This window comes from Rhagoletis zephyria, unplaced genomic scaffold, assembly GCF_001687245.7.
Source record: "Rhagoletis zephyria isolate East Lansing unplaced genomic scaffold, Rhagoletis_zephyria_1.1 Rzeph_scaffold_04020, whole genome shotgun sequence".
NCBI lineage: Eukaryota > Metazoa > Arthropoda > Insecta > Diptera > Tephritidae > Rhagoletis > Rhagoletis zephyria.
In genome coordinates, this window is record NW_016161103.1 from 3050 (window position 1) to 20865 (window position 17816).

The 17816-nt window shown below is 39.7% G+C and overlaps 1 long non-coding RNA gene across 1 annotated transcript; it reads right to left on the minus strand.

Moving 5' to 3' along the window:
• Positions 1–1537: 1537 nt before the first annotated feature.
• On the minus strand, positions 1538–9546 carry LOC108370112 (uncharacterized). Its single transcript, XR_001848596.1, has 2 exons — positions 9218–9546; positions 1538–2140 (listed from the first exon to the last, which is right to left on the minus strand). It is a non-coding gene; the product is annotated as an uncharacterized LOC108370112 (long non-coding RNA).
• Between the last annotated feature and the right edge of the window lie 8270 nt (positions 9547–17816).

Here is a 17816-nt window from a genome sequence, read left to right on the forward strand (position 1 = left end):
TTTGAGCCGAATAGGACTTTAAAGATTAATTTCCAAAATAATTCGTCTTCAATGCCATCAGGCAGTTTTATTTTTTGCAAATATGTCTACATATTTTTTTCCACTTACTAATGAAAATTCCGAATTCGAGAAAAATTTAATAATTCAATATCTTAGTTAATATAATATTTGTCGTTTTTGATACTGAGCGTAAAAAATATGCGCTGCGAAGCACTCCGCACAGTGCGTAATTTGGGCGATTTAGGGGAAGGTAGTATATGATTGCAAAAAGTTTACCCGGAGTCGATATAATTTGAAAACGCGTATTCATTGACCGATTTCGTTAAAATTTTCGATTTGTATTACAATATATTTTTACAAAATATGGACCCGGTAGATGGTGCTTTAATGGAAATATTCATTTATATAATTTTGTTTCTAATATCTTCGCACCATTTTTTCCGGTACGCGTGTAATAAAACCCGCATCCTTCACTCCCACCACGAACCCGCCATTCACCTATATTTGAAAACGTTCTCTTTTGATAAGATTTGTAAGTGGCATCAGTGATCGGACTTAAAAAAAAATATCTGTGTGGTAAATCCTAAAAAATGTAGTAGGTTTAAAAAAAATGTAGCAGACCTCAGTTTCAGTATAGTTTATTATATATTTTATGTATAACGAAATCGAAAATATAATCATAGTGTCGGTCAAATTGATAGGGTCGCAACATTTTACCAAGATTTAACTACATATTTTTCTTTTGTTTGTTTAATGCTATTTTTTCTCATTTTTTTAAGTGGAGCTTTTATCTAACAAAAACCATATTAATCTAAATTTCAAACTTTGTGGAAAAATTATAAAAATTTTGCAAAGTTCCATCTAAACGGCATTCTTGAAAAGTTTTCTAAGATAAGGCGTTTCGGAACTGGCTGCCGAGATAGGTCGATCTTCCACTCAGGTATCGACATACATATGTATGTCGACATGCTGTGTTTCATACAAAAGTCGTAACAGCAAGTTGCTTGTCTGTATTCTAGTGTAAACTCATGGGGAAAACAGAAGAATATAAAACGGGTTTGAAGCATGGAAAGTTTCTTCTGCCCTCAGTGCAACGAATTTTATTTTATTAATTTGATCATATAGAATAGATAGAAAGCAACTGTGTAGTCCGAAATTCTTCTTCGAAGTGATGTTTGCAACAATGTTTGNTGAATTAATTTATGCAAAAAATCGTCCTAAATTTTTTTTTTAGTTAACTCCCTTTAGGTCTAGGTTCCCGTAGATGTACATATGTATGTATGTGTATATAAGACATGTCATATTTCTATGATCCTTAAGAATTTATTGAAATCTTTGTTACGACTTACCGTTATGACGGCGTAGCCCTCGCTTGCACAGCTACCGTGGTATATAGTAATTACTGCCGATCAATTAGGTTCAAAATGTTTTTCATTTCTTCTTCGTAAGCTTAATTTTGCACACTTCAAAGTTTAATTTTGTATTACTTTTTTTGTAATCAGTTTTTGTTTTTCCTTTTTTTTATTCCTGCGCGCACAACACGCACGCACTAATAACAATAACGCAAAGGCACCAAATGCAGACGCGTGGACGTGGCTTATAAAAAATGTAACGTTGTCACGAATAAACCTGGTGTTTATGTATGCGGATTCGAGTACTTGAAACGGGTAGCCATAACAAATCGGAGATTACTTAGGAGGATTTTCGCAACGGGACTATATACGTATGTACGTTCGAATGCATACTTAAGTACATATGAATGTGTGAGTATGTTTACTGCGCTATGTTAAACGGGCTGACTTGCTTTTCGGTTAGGATAGCAACTTAACGTTTTCACAGCTGTTTTATAATATTTTTTGTTGTTTTTGTTTAATTTGATTTTTGCACTTGTTTTATCTTGTTTTTACTTCGTCAATTCGTTGTGGTTACAGTTTTAGAATTTTAATCGTCGAATACACTGGCTTGTTCTGTGTGTTTTTTTTTTTTATCACTTTAAATAACTGTACTGCTTTATAATTATACATACAGGCGTTTTGATGAAGTCTTTTTTACTTATGTGTTCATACTTTTTTATTGTTTCTCTTTCTTCACTACAATGTTTTTATTTTGTCAATTTTGCTGTGCCTCGAATTAGGCTATACTGAAAATATGAGAGCCGTGAGTATGAATTTTGTTCTGCCTGCTGCGAGGGTATAATAACAAGTCGACAACACTCTACTCTGACTTTTGGATGCTATTTCACATATGTATGTATGTAGGAACTTCTCAAACGTGATGTGAAATATTTTTGTTAAAGCTGCCAATGGCTGATATCCTTAACTTATTTGATTGGACTGAACTGGTGTTGGAAGCGTGAAATTTTCACATAGAGGTCTGGCAAACTAAAGCTTAGAGGCTCACGTAGAGTATTAAACATATATTGGCTTTACAGCAATATTTCTAACCCCACCAACAATTTATATAGAAAAATTTTATATATATTATTTAGGTTAGGTTTGATTAGGTTATGCTGGCAGAAAACACATACGTACATCGTTTTACCACTAGCGGGACCAGCTGCGAGTTGAAATGCAAATCAGTTACGAAATAACAAAGATTTTTGCGAATTTTACTATTGATTTCAATACTACTTTTTCCGATGTCTTATACCATGTCGGATTGAGCGGTTCTCTTGGCAGTCGCATTTGCTATTCTTTTGCCTTTTACCTTGCAATTGCTTCCCTGCTATGAAAGGCCTTTTTGTGGTATAAACTATATATGCGGTGGATGATGATGCCTCATGGCTATTTCACCTTACTGGTAGTCTTAACTTCTATTCCTGGTAGTGAATTACTATTATTATTAAGGATTCCATTCCCTTGCGTCATTTCTCTTCATCAATCGTTACCTGAAACCTTCTTTCCCAATTAAAAGGAGATGCCACAAAGTCCCGGCTCCCTCGGCCCCTTTTCTCAATTGAGTCTTCACCGAAGATTCTACAGTTGATTTCCCCTCCGCAAATATGAAGATCGATGGACGACAGACTAAGGATTCCTTCTGTCAACCGCTGGTAGGGTTCTTAGTAACCCCGTTATGCAAAGTACCTCCAAAAGCTAAAATTTTTCTATTGGTCTGCGGAACGAAGACTTTCTTCCACACAAAAATGTTATAAATTCAGACTAGGGTGTTCGCTTTTTCACCTTTTTTCCTAAGCCGGTTTTCGAGTTATTCGAAAAATTGCAATTTGAAAAAAACCCAGTTCCTGATTTTGAAATTAAGAAAAAACCGGATAAACCGGTTTCATTTTATATAGTTTTCGCACAGTGAAAATGCTTATGTTGGTATGAGGTCATGATCAAAATTTGCAATAAAACTATTAACGGTAAGATAACTTTTATTCAGAAAAGAGCAAAGCAGTTCAAGTGAGTTCAAAATTTTCTTTAGATCAAAAATAAAACAAATAAAAATCAGTGAAAAAATTACGCTTGGTTTTATTTTATAATTTTTTGTTTTAATACTTTACTGCATTTTTTCTGACTTCTTGGGAATTTTAGAAATGCTCTTGCCGCCGTAGCCGGGTGCTTAGATGCGCCTACTACCATCTTTTTACTTTCTCTTTGCTTAGAACATTTTGGCTCTTTTTACTTTTTAAAATACATATTTATTTGCTGGTCATTCTTTTCCATTGAGTTGTTTTTTCTTTTATTTTATTATTTTTATATACACATACGCAAATTGAGATCGGAACATTACCCGCAAATGGAGAATGAAAATTCGCTTTCTGGCTTATTGTTCTTTATCGATATGATGGATCATTTGCAAAACTTAAATTTGTCTCTGCAAGGAAAGAATAAAAATGTTTGGGATTTATCGCAAATTATTTTAAGTTTTGAAGCTAAACTACGTCTTTTTATACATGATCTTAAAAAAAGAATATTTCATCTTTTTTTTACTCTTTGTAGCATTTAGAATTTAAATGTGGCTCTTTTCGGCCGCGGCCTTGCCCACCCCTGTGATATACTCTTCATCCCCAAATAACCTAGAATGTACTATTTAGGGGTTTCCTTAAACTGGAAAAAGGCTTGAAAACTTCGAAAAACTGAAAACTTTTATTGAGAGATCAAGATTTGTATGAAATGAAAATAAAACGGTTTATTCGATATTTGAAAAATCAACATTTCCAAAAAGCCGCCCAAAGATATTCAAAAAAAATGGTGGAAACCGATTTGAAAAAACCGAACCAATCACCCTAATTCAGACCGACAGAATACTGCCGTGCAGCAAAAATGCATAAGTAGGGCGATACTGACCTTCCTTACTTTTTCCTCGGCGGAATCTCTTTCGATGTTAACTACCTTCTGGGGTATCCACAGTGGGACCTTTATCTTCTTGTAAAATATATTGTGTCCACTTTGTCTGCGTGCAGCTCCAGCTCCGTTCCACATGCCCTATATGATTTTCGAAGTGTTATTCATTAAATGAACTCCAACACGCTACCGAGCTACGAGAGTCTAGAAGCTTTAAAGGCATTCAAAGCATTATTGAAAGCTGGGCGTGACTTTCAACAGATCATTGACATGGAGGAGCCACATTGGTGTATGAAATGTTGCGCTCCTTATGGACTACCCAGTACTTTACACCAATTAAAATCAGACTGCTTTTAGCCAAGACATATTTGCTTCCAACTATGATTTATGGTTGCGAACTGTATGCTAATTACGATACTAAATACGTGCAACAGAAAGCTCAATGTCTTATTTAATAATATTGCCCGATATATTTCTGGTATTAAGTGCAGAGATCACATCTCCGAACATGCTATACAAATATATTCAATCTCGTTTATTAACTATTTGAAACTCAGGGCTCTAAAAGAACTACATAAAATGTTGGTAAATCAGGGTCCTTTTTACCTCTACGAACGGTTTGAAGCAACTCGATCAGCGCGTTCTTCGCAATTGCTTTATACGTCCTTAAATTCCAAAATATCTGAGCGTCAGTTTTTGTGTATGCAGTCCGTCTGTGGAATAATTTACCTTTGGAGATCAGGGGCGTAAAAAGCAAATTGCACCTCAGGGGCCTATTTCATAAAGCGACAGTGATAATTTTGTAACGACAGGACCGGCAATTTCCAGGTTGTCGGTGACAATTCGACAATTTGATGGGTGTTTTGTTTCGGTAAAACAATTGTCACCTCCTCTTAAATTCCATGAGAAATTCCAATGGAAAAGTGACAAATTGTCATTGTCGGAGTTTAAAATTGTCGTTGACAAAATTGTCGCCAGTCATATGAAATTTATATGTAAATAATATGTAACAATTGCATTTGCATTATTTTAGTTTTAATAAATATTCAAATTATTGAAAAGCAATGGAATGCGCGCAATTACCATATAAATAAATTTACAAAACTCTCCTCTAAAAGCTTTCCGACGGAGCTATTTGGTTTTGTCGCCATTGTAGCGACAATTTTGTCAGAGTGACAATTGTCAGCACAGTTGCCTACAAACTTATATGAAACATAAAAAATGTCGCCAACAATTCTGGCAGTGAAATTTTATAGAAAAATCGGCAATTGTCGCATCTATCACTTTTATGAAATAGGCCCCAGAAGAGAACTAATGCGATTCTTTACAGAATGATTATGCAAGAGTGTAGATATATCATCTGTCAGTTAGTTAGTAATTTCTCCCAAATAATTTGTAATTTTTAATGTTATTATTATCCTCTAGTTGTGTAAGTCTTTTATGTATTTGCGTATAAAATAACGTTCCTATCCATAGGTAATTTCAATATTGTTCAATTTGGTTAAATATTATATATTAATTAAGTATCAAACACTCGGAATATAACTCATGGTTGTTGTGTTTGTATTACAATAATAATAAGTAAAATAAATAAAGCTGCAGAAAGTGGATGCAGCAAAGCAAATATAATTAGGCTCTAGACATTAATTTCTCGTAGCTTATTTCGCTATCTGTAGCCACGTAGCCCTGCTTTTCATTACCTATCCATAGATCACTATATTTAATCATCTACATACAACCATCTGAGTTATTAATGCATGTCCCATTTTGTAAAGTTGCATATTTTTAGGCACATCTTGGCTTTCTAGCTAAGTGCATGACATTTCGTACGACCAAAATACAAAACTACAATTCTCAATAAGCTTTTAAAATAATTTCGTACAAATAAAGCGTACATAATATTGGATGCAGAAATAAAATAATCAGGTTTTACGGAGAATTAAAATGAAAACAAAGGTTATCATAGATTTTTCTAAGCTTTCTGATTTTTACGCTGATCACACCCTTTATTTTCCAGTGCACCTTTCCAAGACCAGTAAACATTAAAAATAAATAAATTATAAGTTACACCTCCTCTTCGTAGGATTACATACACAACTCTAACCAACGTTGAATGTTTTTGTGTTGGCCAATGAAAGGACTTTAAAGAAATTTAAAAAAAAATTACAAAAAAAATTTAAAACTTTTACCTCAGTCAGTCCATTTTTTAAATGTCAATAACTCACTCACACATAGGCAGACTCAACTGTAAATAATTTAAAATGAAAGAAAGAAAAATCAACTCTGTGGCTGTGGTAGACAAAGCGACTTTCTATGCTATGCTATGACGCGGACGAAGGCTACGAAGCTCGCTGTGGCGAGTGGTAAACGAGAAATTTTTCATTGAAAGCCAGGAAAAAAACAAAGTTATTCAAGCAAGAGGAGGGATAGGAGAGAGCAGCTGAGAGTGGTGGTGGGAGGTAATGAAAAACAACTGTTAAATGTAGCGCAGTAGCAGCCAAAGTAGAGGCCAAACGGCGAAAGCACGTTAAACAAAAAAAAAAAGAGAAAGGTAAAAAGGGGAACGATTTGCACGAGACGGAGTTTACAACTCATTGAATTGACATAACGACGCTGGGCGGCAAGAGAAACGGCAAGCGCAGGCGAGTCCCAAATGCCCGTACACATGCACCTAAATACCTACAAAGGAATGTACTTATGTATGTAGGTAAGTTTGAACAGGAAAATTTTTGGCATACGCATGTGTGTGTGTGTGTGTGTGTGTGCGTGTGTTTGCATGAGCTTCTGAGCCACTAAGGCGAGATTTAGCGCAGGACATTCTGCCTTGGAATGCGCGGCACTCGCTTGCTCGCCAAAGCGCACCAGCCCGCACCAGCCCGCGCACCAAATGCGACGACGGCAAAGAGGCACCTGAATAACGGCAGTCCTAAGCCACATACGACACAATGTCTGCCAAATTGACTGACAAACTAAATGGCTGGCTATTTAGCCTGCGTCTTTACGTCGCTCTCTTGAACACTGGCAGCTCGCACACTCCTCCCCTGCGATTATGTCGCGTGCGCGAGCAGTCCCCGAAAATTTCATTGGCACCCAAAAAAGAACTGAATTATTGGTAGACTGGGAAAGCTGCCTCACTGAATGGCTGGCTGGATGGCTGGATGGCTAGCTGGCTAAGTGACTGCCTTTGCTAACGTTTGTGTAACCGGGTATGTATCGATACTTTTTGGCAATTAGTGAAGCGTTTACAAGCGTTTTTTAGCCACAAAATCTGGCTGACCCCCCGCCTGCAAGCTCCCCGTTTATATCATTGTGTCCAAGCAGGCATTCCAACAGACAAAGGAAAATTCCACCGCATTTTGGATTTTGTAAAATTTTCCAGCAGCAGGCACCTTGAATCCACTTTATTGGCTTTTCTCACGCACTGGCTTCGCATTCAATATTCACTTTGCTCACCTCCAGCCAATTTCTCACTGCGAATTTTCACGGCAGTGCAATTTAATGTTTGCAATTTCTTTGTAAATATTTGCTCTACAAAATTATTCAAGAACACTTTGCACTCTGCACACATTTTGCACTTTTTGTAAATTTCATATTTTTCATTTTTCATTCCTTACACATATTTAAATTCTTTTTTTCTGCACACTGCACTGCGCACACTTTTCTTCAGCCTGCTGCCTGCGGAACCGCCCTAAACAGTCGGAGAAAAACTGAAAATGAAAATTTTGGTGAATTTTCCGAGCGCACGAGCGTTTCGCCTCAGCAAATGCAAAATACGGTGAATGCCGAAGTTCGGCGTCAAGGCGCGCACAAAAGGACACAACGAGAGCACGATGAGGCCGACAGCAGCAGCGGTGGCGGCAGCGGTGCTTTCAACCATTATTCTGCCGAACGATGAGGCGCTAGGAGAGGCAAAGGAAGCTAAAGCATGGAAATATCCAACGACGAGACTAGCAACGAGCAGTGGATATTTCAATTGCGGTATGAAAGCAATAACACATCACCAACAACAACAACAACATTAAAGGAATGTGCTGCTCGGGCGCTGCGCCCACCCACCCACGGCGAACTTCACCTCCAACGGCAGCATTGACAGTAGCCGTGGCAGTTGTTGTGATGTCGCATATTCATGCTCCACAGCAATGTACCGTTATTTTTCGCCAAAAACAATGCTTATTCACTCGCTTTGATAGGACGATGAGGCGCGGGAGGGTGGCTTTTTGTCAACTCAACAACTTCCCAGCGACTTGTATCTCAATCAATAAGTCTACAAAGCCGAGGACGACGACAGCGACAACAACGACGATTTCAACGGCAGTGACGAAAGCGAAAAGTACAAGAAAAGCGGCGAATGGCGGATACAACGAGCCGAAAGGGCGAAAAGCACAAGCAGCTACCGTTGCAACTTTCGCCGCTACTGTAGCAGCAGAAGCAGCAGCGACAGCAAAGGAATATCAAAGCGCCCAAGACGTCGGCAGCTCCTGCCGCACGTTGGCAGTCTGTGTCACTCGTGCGCGGCTGAGAGCTTCCACTCGCTCAACGAGCAGCGAATGCCATTACAGCCGAGCGGCGAGTACGAGCGCGCCCGGCAGTGTGTTGAATTCGCCAGATTGGTGTGGTGGTGAGCTTGCACTGCTGCCCGCAAGTCTGAACTTCAACGCTACGCTTTTGTGTGCGTGTGTGTGTGTAAAAGTGAGCTGTGTGTATGTATGCGTTTGCCTAGTATTTATATGTACTTATGCATTTTCCTACATTGTTATTATTTCGCACTACTGTCAGACACTTTAAAACAATGTGAACAAATTAATTTATACAATCTTTAGTCCAAAATTTTCACTGTCAAAAAGCGGTCACAATTCGCACTTTTCTATTTCCACACAAATCACAATTCGATTTTCTTTTCTTTTTTGCGACCACGCCTCCAAATTTATTACCTTACGCTCGATAGACTCGCTTCAGCTGCCAACCAGCCACAATTCAATTTTGTTCTTTAATTCTCTCTCTCTGTTCACAATCACTTTGTTCTTCTTCTCTCCTTTTGACTTCAACTTCTCGCTTTCCTCTTCGTTCTACGCCTATTATTGTCTACACTTTATCGTTCGCCATTCGTCAGCTTTTTTTCACTTTACTTTTATCTGCATCGCGTTTGCTTTTACCCCCAAAGCGCTTTTCGTTCGTCTTCAGCGTCTAACTGCTACTTCACGGCTCCAACTCGGCACGGCACGTCTGGCTGCGTCGTCGTCACAACGGATAATGTCAGGTGTTTGCGCTCGGCACACGGCCCAGCCAATGTTCAACTGTCGACGCTTATTGGGGCTGGCGAGCGCATCTCGCGAGCGTGGCGCGTGGTATCAGCTTACTTTCACCTCGCACTTTCTCTCGCTCTTGCTCGGCAGCAGGCAGGATGCCAATGTGTTATGCTATTCGGACTAACTGTCTCGCTGTGGTGAAAACTTTTCTCCGAATTTACCGTTATTTTCGGAGCAGTGCTGCCAACATGCGAAGTGTACAAGGATATTTGCGCTGGAGACTGGCGTACAAACGTCATCGTGGTTGTCATGCTGAAAGTGGAGAAAGAGTGTTGCTTCTTTCGTGAAAAGTCTACAAAAGTTTGCAAAATAAAACTGTTGCTCTTATTTTCTTTTCTTCACAGGATAACGGAGTTTTACCAAACATCATTATTTAAAAACTATTTAAAAATACAATTTTTTTTAGAGAGGCAAGCAACTTATTACTCAGACTAAAGTGTTTACTTCTCTTCTTCTTCTTCTTATTTGGCGCTGTAACCGGCTAAGCGAGTTCAAAAAAGCACGTCAGTCGTTTCTCTTCTGTGCCAATTATCGTCCAATTGACGTCAGAATTGGAAATACCAAGTGAAGCCAAGTCTTTCTCCATTTGGTTTTTCCTCTGCTAGCACCAGCGGGTTCCGAGTTGAATACTTTCAGAGCTGGAGCGTCCCATTCGTTTCGAGGGGATGCCAAGTTCAGACATCGCGGCGTATAGGCACCTTCTCTTCGTGCTGTCGAGAGCGGCTTTGAAATCGACAAATAGACGGTGTCGATCCTATTCTCGCGGGTCTTTTCCAATATCCCAGTTCGTTGGCGGTGGGCTTCAGTCTTCCACACAATAAACTCGATAATACCTTGTAGCCAATGCTTAGAAGGCTGATCCCGCGGTAGTTGGCGCGTATGGCGGGGTCGCCTTTCTTGTGGAATGGACAGAGCGCACTTAAATTCCAGTCGTAGGGCTGTCAGCTCCAGCAGCTTTGTTGTTTTTCAGTCGCGTTATTGCTATTCGTGCACTGCTAATGAAACTCCCAAAGAAATATGTATATAATTGAGGAACTACATAACAGAAGTGTTGAATAGATTCGTCTTTTTTCCTAAACCCGTCGTTTTCTCTACAGTACCTCTTTAATTAAAAGCTGGGTGAGTGGATCTTTAAATCCATTTTTGAGCTTGTGAATGCAGGGCGTCCAAAAGAAATTAAATACGTATTTGGAACATGCTTCTCAAATCACCTATAACATCACTACCTGGTGTTCCTACAAAATGTTACTCAGGGAAGAACACGAGATCAGAATTTCTTAAGTGGCAATAGCAATTTATTCATTCATAGTCAAATTCGCAGACTCCAGATGTTGGTTTGATTATAATATAACCTGTATTCAAAAAGACGTTTTCATGTTTGACAGACTATTATGTTAAAGTTTAAGGCTTAAACCTGAGTTGTGCTATCGTGGAAGGATTCCAGCAGCATAACGTTGAGCAAGCTCGTTGCGACCTCCCGTTCGTCGTGTGAGTCTATGGAAGTTGAAAGCGAGTCTGCTCTAGTCTTCCCTAGATTTTTGAAAAGGTACCTATTTAATCTCATGTGCGAGAAGGTCAATTTGCGAAGCTCTGATCGTCCTGGGTTTCTCGAGCTTTATATGTTGATGATACAAGAGCCATGCTTTATCAAAAACTTTCCAATGTCTAATAAATTCAGTAATCGACCTGCTACAAAGTGTCCATTCCAGTACCTCTTCTTTGAAAAGCGGCTTTGCGAAATCTATGCATTTTGCATAAGGTAATCTAAAAGGTACTCACCCCTTCCTTTAATGTTGGTGCTGCTCCACAGCTCATTGGGCTATTGGCATATAGCGACAAAATTCCACGAGCTACTGAACTTCCGTTGGTGGTATGGTGAATAAGACACCAGGAAAGTAAGCAGATACATCAGCAATATCGCTCGAAATAAAAGGAGTAAGTGTGAGTAAGGAGTGTGATTTATATTTCCCACAAACAGAAAGGAGGCTTGAGGATAACCTCTCACCCAATCATAAACTCCCTAACCTACCTTACTGGCTCAGCCCGTTTACTTGGACTCCAGTATACCAAGGTTCGTGAAGTAGTCCATAGCCGGAAACAAATAGATTGAAGCACCCTTTTCGTGCTCATTCCTATTTTTTTAAGAGAAGGATACACCGACGAGATTCTTCTTCTTACCCATTGGAAACTTTTGTCCCCTGCTTCTTTCAGGAGTGCGGGTCGGCTAACGGCCTGAAAAATTACCACTATATTGCAAATTTAATTTCTCTGCCCTCAAACGAAATAGCCAGCTAAATATTATTATCGATAAAAACATAATCGCTGTCTACAATCTCCTTCACAACTTCCTTAAGCAAACTTATCTTGCCACTCATAAATTTTGTCACATAAATATTCCCATATATGAAAATACGTCTCAGCCAAGCATCGACAAAAGAACTCAACTCAGCGGGAAGCATACCAAGAAAGAAAAAAAACACGCAAACTAAACACGGATAATGTGGCGTCTAATGTGTGAAAAAATACGCCTGGCACTTGAAAACCCACAACCGAGTGTGCGATCGTCGTTCGCCGCAGGCGATAATTTAACATTACCCGCCCTAATTACGGTGCATTCGCCGTAACCAAAAAGAAAAACACACAAAACTTCGCATATCCTAAGAAAACCATTTCGAGACGTTGCGTCGTGGCATTGTTCTATACTATACTATTCTACCTTTTGTGCATCGCCTACTTGCAACACTTGAAATTGAGTCTTTAATGAACTTTGAATTGCCACTTAAATGTAACAATGGCAAGGCAGCCAGCAACAATGCAACAACAAAAAGATTGATAAAGATTGCTGAAAGGAAAATTATGCGGCCACTTATCGGCGAGCACAGCTCGAGCGGGCGCGGCCAAATAAAGTAAAGCAAATTGCGACCGACTGCTTTTCGGCGGCTGAACAGGTAAGTAAGTAAATTTCATAAATATTTGGATGTATGTGTGTGTGTTTGTGCATTCAGCAGTAATGCATAGGCAAATTAACCCCTCAAGCACCGACCGTCGAACGCAGCGGTATGTCTTTGCTGGCGCTTGCGACTATGTTTTTTTTTTTCGCCTTCGAGTAGGTCCTTTGCGTTCTTTCAATACAAAGCAGCCAGAACAAAGCTTTTCTTTCGGCTGCAGAGTTGGTTTGACACTTTGTTGCGCAAATTATAGGTATTATGCATGCATTTACCGTAAGCACACCCGTAAGCATCCTACAATGTGGCTGTGTACTCGTACCTTAATAAGCTCATATATGCACAATTGGAAGAAATCATTTGCATGCACTTTTAAGACGCCGCTAAAACTAGGAGGAGGTTAATAATTCATGTATGTACTGGACCGAGAGACTGGCGGAAATGCCAAGCATGAATGCCTGCAGAATTAGAAAAAAGTGTTTTCTTCTAAAGTAGCGATACGTTGCAAGATTCACAATGGGACAAAATTTAACGAGGGCAATATATGGCTTCCATAAACGTCGTTGGCAAGTCCATATAAATATTTCTTCTGTCAGCATCAAGATGACTAAACGCAACATGTCCTCAGTACTTCTACGACTTTTATCGGGCTAAGATGAAAAATATTCGGCTCAATGTGGAACAAAGAAAGTTTGGAGAGGAGGAGGACCTGAGCCAGCACCACCTTTTTAATTTGTCAGGCAAACTTTATCCTGATTGCTTCAAAAATAACTCTTACTCTGAAGGAGCGCGCAAATTTCCCCTCCAGGTTGACCACATACAAAAGTTTTTGTTGAAATATAAAAGTCGGTTTAGGTCTGTCGAAGAAAACTGAAGGGCTCGACAAAATCATTTCTAGTTATGGAACGTCGTCAGTACGGTTGCGAAGAAATTAAAAAAAAAAACGATTTCAAAAAGGGCCGGTGGGTATGGAAACACTTGTTGAAGCGTCATAACTTTTACGACGCCGTACGGCATAAAATTGGTACTCCTCAAAGTTGTGTCTACCATGGGAAGACTTCGGATAACCTTCTTTCCAAATTGCGAAGGCATTCCAGTAACTAACTACTCGGGCAGAGCTGTTCCGAAGAGAGAGCTTAATCGTTTGATATCCAAAATACCTCCGGCATTTTTCAAGGATCTCGATAAAATATAGCAGGAGCTTTACAACATCTTTGGACGCTTGCGTTGATTCAGAGATTTGACAGCTGTGGGCCTAAAATACCATCAACGCGACCTACAATTTATTGTACTTACGTAGCAGTCGCTGTTTATGGGGCTTGGTCTTGCGACTCTACGCCAACCTCAAACGGCTTTCCTGACTATTTCTGGTATATCCCTTTTGGTCAAAGGGATCAAGCCTCGGTTGTAATAGTTCTGGGGCAAGTGCAATCCGACAGAAAAGTCTGCCAATGGGAACATATCTAATAATTGATTTTCACCAAGCCTTAACTACAATTTTTGCCTGTTGGAAAAAGGAGACTACAACTCGAATGGGGTAATTCCACCTATTAAGTACAAGCAAACTAAAGGAGAAAAGCAAAAATTAAGAGATAAACCTTGCCGAGCACCCCATTTTTAAGTTCTTGGAACTTACCTGAGCTCTTAACGGCAGTTAAGCCTTTGGTGGAAATAGGCTGTAAGACTCGTAAAATTCTATTAAGTGAATTAGGACTGCGTCATAAAAATTCACAGTATAGCTTCCAAGGAGTTGCGAAGCTTCTCAATTTCCTTCTAATGCCCTCAGTGACAAAGTGAAAAGGACAATAATATAAATGTATACCGCCTTCTAGACGAGACTGAGAACGGCTTCTAAAGGTTATCCGGGAGGACCTGGAGCTTCTTGCTGATCACCTTAAATTAATATCCTGGCAATATAGGACTCTCTGTAGAAACGGACTGCAGCTAGGCAAAGGAAACACCAGAGCATTGGAATAAAACTCCTAATAAGACTACTCTAGTCTTCTAGGACCCCAAAAATTTACTCGGCCAATTATATGAAATGCGATACATTGCTGATGTTTCCAACTCGCATTAATTACCACATATACTGGCTGTTCGAGCTGTAGGAATTAAAAAAACAGATGAACGACGCATACATTCCTTTCAAGGACGTCGATAATAGCTTAGACGAGCGTTTCGTTAACAATCGTGGCTTAAAAGTTGATAGCATTCCTGCCATTCCTTCAAGAAAATCTGAACTTATCTGAAGTGCGTACAGGAATATTTGTATAGCCTTTCAGGCCCTGATTGTGCGCTGAGCTTGGCGCACGCCACCTTGAACTAATTTCAATTAAATTGTCCGAAAAGCCTCTGATGAAACCCCTTCTTTTTGATGCTGGTGGTAGCAGAGGAAGAGGAATGCCTCCAGAAGGAGAAGGTCTTAGCTTCAATGAGCACTCCCAATCGGCGTCAGTTAGCAGAGCAGAGTAAAGGCTGGATTAGGCGGTTATACTGGCACCAAACAGCAAGAAGAAGAGATATTCCACTCAGCCGTCGATATTTACATAGGATTCATCCTATAATGGGATTGACGAAAAACCAAGGAGACTATCGAATTAAGTGCGTTTTTCACCCCCGTTCTGAGCTTCATAAAGAAATCAAATCGCATTCTAGGCAGCGAATCGGGTCTTTGTCCACCGACACACCCAATGAATGCAAAAGCAATCACCGAATTTGGAGCAATTTTTCGCACAAAAGGGCTGGATTTCTTTCGTACTCGCCACGCAAATTGCGACACTACTACAATTGGCACAACAGGCGTCCACTTGAACGTTTATTCGAGCAAATGCGCTGATTTGCGCAAAAAAAGAAAAAAAACAACTTCATCCGCAAGGATCACAAAGGAAACTTTGACTGTTGTGGGTTTTTGCTACAAACTACAAGTATGCGATATATGTATATACAACATAGGGTACAAACGAACGCATATCGATGATGCCCGCACAGTTGGCAATGATGGTTGGTTGCTTAGTTGCTCTTATGAAACGAACCACTTTTTTTTTTTTTTTTTTTTGAATGCGGCAAAGGCGTTATGAAACACAGGCNCTGCCTGCAGTATGTACATATCTATGTAGGTCCTTTATGAGTTGGCATTTTCGGCGGCCTGATGCGCATGCGTATCCGTTTAACGCCTTTAAAACGGCCGGCTGCAATGCAATGTATGTATGTATGTAGCTGCACAAACGCTGAGATGCGGGTGCCACTTTAGGGCGTGTGCGTGCATTTATGTATACACTAACGGAATTCTGACATCTAAACAAACACACACACACACACACATGTGATTGCGCTTCACTTTGAAAAGGTGCAAATAAATGTCTGCATTATCTCAACTCGACCACGGCTGCTCCTTTATCCGTTGAGATATGTACATACACCCCAGCGCGTTGTGTGTGTTCCGGCGTCACTACGCCGTTGCTTTGGCAGCATCAAAAAGTCGAGCTGTGAAGGGGGAAATAAGAAATTCAAATGCACATATTTTGCCATGAATGCGCTATCAAGTTTCGCCTTCGTTTCGTTTGCCTTTTGGCTTCTTCCACTTTTAATTGTCCTGCCTGTTAAGAGCACATCATCAGTTCATTGCTTTTTGTTGTTTTTTTGTTTGGTTGCTACGAGTAGATTTCCTTGAATTAACTGGCTTGCCTTCTTGACGGGCTGACGGGCTGACTGGCTGGTTGGTTAGTTTGATTGGTAATTTAATAGCGCAGATGCATGCAAACCGACTCCTGCATATGTGTATAAATTTTTATATATGTATGTATGTTTGTATGCATGTATGTATGTGTGTGCGCGCGCATGCCATTAGCCGACTCACACTCGCATTCAATGACATCAATGCCAACAAATCGCTTGCAATCAGCAACATTGCATGCACTCCAGCCGCTGGCGTCGTCCATATCAATTCCTGATAACACTTTTCAACACAGCAATCCAGCGCAGTGTAACGTCTTTTTTTTTTTGTTTTGTTTTGGGGTACTGCTTTTGATGTGCGTTGATGTAAGTATGTATTCAAAATATAACAAAAATAAAAACAAAACTCAACAACATTCAACCATATGCGAGAATATATAAAAGCATGCGAAACACACATTACGATGCTGCCAAAAACGCATTTGCTGTGCAGTGAAGGGATTCTGTGTCCTGCTAGCTGCATACATACATACGAGTACTACACCACCAACCGTCCGTCCGTTCGTCCACTGAGTTGCTTACATGTTAGTATTTTTGTTGGCATTGTATTTGTGCATACATATTTACGATTTCATCTGTTGGGGGTGGCTTGACTAGGCTAGGCCATTGTATGCTCCTGGCATTGTTTAGCTGCTGCTGCTGCTGCTGCTGCTGTTGCTGTTGCTGTTGCTGACACAGACGCACGGTTGATTACTAGCATCTCTGCTGTTATTGTGTTCTGGCCGTTGGTGACATATGTGCTGCTGCTGTCCGACCGTCTGTCGGAAAAATGTCACTCCTTCGATATCCGCTTGTGGAACTTTCACTACTCCCCGCCTAGCTTACAATTCACACCCTTCGGCGAAGTGCATAACTGTCATTTCGATTTTAGTTGTTTCCTATTTCATTCTGTTTTTTTTTTTGGTTTGGTACAGAAATCCTACGATTCATGCAAGCATTCAAACACACTTGCGTTCATATGTAGGCATGTATGTATGTATTGCTCTTCTAATGATTATTGCCAACCAGTGGAGAGACAGTGGTTTAGTTTGGAGAGCTTTGCAGTGAAATGAAATAAGGTCAGCTGTGAGGTTTCATTAAATTGATAAGCTCTCAGGCGTTTTTTAAAGCTTTTAAGCATGTATGTATGTATGCAAGTATGTTTGTTGGAGTCAAATATTTTCAAACATGGCCCAGAACCGAATGGCAATGCAATACGAATTAATCTGCTAGGTGGCGCAGGAGTCGAAATATTTGAAGAACCCGTATTTATGGTCCGATTTGGTTCATATTTACAAAGATTTTTTTTTTTAAATTTTTTTACTATTATATAATTTATTTTACAAATCGTACTCAGTATAGAAGCAGTTGAGATGCATATTTTACGATTATACTAACCAATTTAGAATCATTCAGAACATCAAGGGTATACTTTCCGTCAAACCGAAAACCAAATAATTGAAAAGATCAAATAAAAAAGGACAAATGGACTGATTTTATGGGAATCAGTAGGACGCTTCGCACCCCTATTATTCCAGCACTTAATTCTCTATTCACTTTCCTCCAAG